At 43.4% G+C, this 2,500-nt stretch overlaps 1 protein-coding gene across 1 annotated transcript in view; it reads left to right on the forward strand.

Annotated features, from left to right (window-relative positions):
• LOC119577091 overlaps nt 1–2,500 on the forward strand; it is a 23,855-nt gene that overhangs the window by 714 nt on the left and 20,641 nt on the right. The gene's annotated exons all lie outside the window — the stretch shown is intronic.

Genomic DNA, 2,500 nt, shown 5'->3' on the forward strand with positions numbered 1-2,500 from the left:
GGATTTCAGGGGAGGGAGAAAATTTGGGGAAAAGGGAGAGGGAAAAGGGAGGGAGGGAGGGAGAGAGAGCGAGAAAAAGAGAGAGAGAGGAGGAGTTTGAAGAGAGAAAAGATGAGAGGGGGAGAGAGAGATGAGAGAGTTTAGAGGGGGGGAAAAGAGAGAGAGAGAGAGGAAAAGGAAAAGGGGAGGTTTAGGGGGGGAGGAGAGAGAGGGAGAGGAGGAGAGAGAGAGAGATGGGGGAAGAGAAACCGAAGAGAGGGGAGAGAAAATGAGAGGGGGAGGGGGAAAAGGGAGGGGGGAGGAGAGAGAGAGAGAGAGAGGAAGGAGAGGAGAGGGGAGACAAAGAGAGAGAGAGAGAGGGAGAGAGGGGAGAAGAGGGGGGGAGAAAAACCGAAAAGGAAGGGAGAGATAAAACGAGAGAAAAGAGAGAGAAAAGTTAAAGGGAAGAGAGAGAGAGAGAGATGAAGAGAGGGGAAAAGGAGAGGGAGGGAGGGACAGAGGAGGGGGAAAAGAGGAGGGGGGGAAAGAGAGAAAAGAGAGAGAAAAGGAGAGAGAGAGGAGGAGAGAGGGGGAGGGTTTGGAGGGAGAGGGGGAAAAGAGGGAGGGAGGGAATGAGAGAGAGGGGAGAAGGAGAGAGAAGAAGGAGAAGGGAGGGAGGGAAAGAGAGGGGGAAAGAGGGGGGGAAGGGAGAGAGAGGAGAGAGAGGGGAGAAAACCGGAGAGAGGCGAGGGGGGGAGAGAGAAAAGGGGGGAGAAGGGGGGGAGGAGGGGGAGGGGGGGGAAAGAGAGGAGAGGGGGAGAGAGAAGGAGGGGGAGAGACGAAGGAGAGAGAGAGAGAGAGAGAAAAGAGAGAGAGGAGAGAGAGAGAGGGGGGGGGAAGGGAGAAAGGGAAAGAAAGAAAGAGAAAGAAAAAGGAAAAGGGGGGAAAAAAGGGGGAAGGGAGGGGAAAAAAAAAAGGGAAAAAAAGAGGGGAAAAGAAAAAGAAGAAATAATGAGAAAAAATTTATAGAGAAAAGAGGAAATGTAAATGAGAAATTTAAACCCAAGGAAAAAATAAAAAGGAAAAAAGGGGAAATAAAAAAAGAAACAAGGGGAAATAAAAATTTTTTAAAAAAAAGAAAATAAGAAGAGGAAACGAGAAAACCTGAAAAAAAAGGATTGAAACCCAATTGCCTTTTTTAATGTTTTCTTTTTAAAAAAAATTTGAAATCATTTAAAACCATAATCTTTACATTTTCAAAAATTTCATAAAATTTTTAAAATAAAAAAAAAAATTTTAATATTGGTCATGTTTTTAAATTCTTTTGTTTTTTTTGTTATCCCCTTAATATTCATAACTTTTTTGAAAAACCAGTTTTTTTTTTTTTCAAACCCCCAAAATAATAAAAGGAACCCAAAATTTCAAATTTTTTTTAACAAAATTTTCCCTTTTAAACCCCCTTTTTCTTACCCCATTCAATTTTTTTCAAATTTTTCTTTTCCCTTTTTTTTCCCCCAAACAACTTTTTCTCTTCTTTCTTCCTCCCCTTCCTTCCCTTCATCCCCAAACCCCCTCCCCATCACCTCCCCTTCCCCTTCCCCCCCTCCCCTTCCCTCCTCCCCCCCCATTTTTTTTTCCTTCCCCTTCCTTCACTCCCCCTTCCCCCCCCCCCTTCCTTCCCTCCTCCCTTCCCCCTTCTCTTTCCCTCCCCCTTCCCCCCCCCCCTTCTCTATGGAGTTTTTTGGGGGTTTCCCCGGAAGAACAAAAAAAAAAAAAAAGCTTTTTAAAAGGTTTTCGAAACCGGGGCCAAAATTTTTTTTTTTTTTTTTGGTTTTTTGTTTTGGGAACCCCCAACAACCCCATAAAGGGGGAAAGGGGGGGGGGGGGGAAAAAAGGGGGGGGGGGAGGTGGGGAGGGCGAAGGGAGGGGAGGGTGGGGGGGAAAGGGGAAGGAGGGGGGGGGGAAAGTGGGAGAGGAAAAGGGAAAAAGGGAGAAGGAGGAAGGGGGGGGAGGAGTGGAGTTGAGGGGAGGGAGAGAGGGGGGGGAAGACAGCAAGGAAGGGGGGAGGAATAAAAGAGAGAATTAAGAGATGAGAAAAAGAGAAGGGGAAGAAGAAAGAAAAACTTGTTGGGAGAAAGGGAAAGAAAAAGAGGAAAAAAGGGGAAATTTTGAACTTGAAAACCTTGGAAGGGATGAAAAAAGAAAAAGAAAAAAAGGGGAAAAAAAAATTTAAAGGGGCTTTTTTAAAAATTTAAAAAAATCCCCTTTTTGATATATTTTGGGTTTTAAGGGAAAAACAAAAATTTTTAAGGGAAAAAACTTCGGGAAAAATTTGCAAAAAACCCCTTTCTTAGAAAAAATAATAAGAAAAGGGTTGAGGAAAAAATTAATTATCTGTTTCCTTTTATTTCTTAATTTTCCTTATTAGCCTTCTTTTTTACCCCCCCCCTTTTTGTATTTTTTTTACCAATGTTTAGTCAACGCCAAGGGGTTATCATTTTCTGATTTATTTTCATTTTTT

This window comes from Penaeus monodon, chromosome 1 (genome assembly GCF_015228065.2).
Source record: "Penaeus monodon isolate SGIC_2016 chromosome 1, NSTDA_Pmon_1, whole genome shotgun sequence".
NCBI lineage: Eukaryota > Metazoa > Arthropoda > Malacostraca > Decapoda > Penaeidae > Penaeus > Penaeus monodon.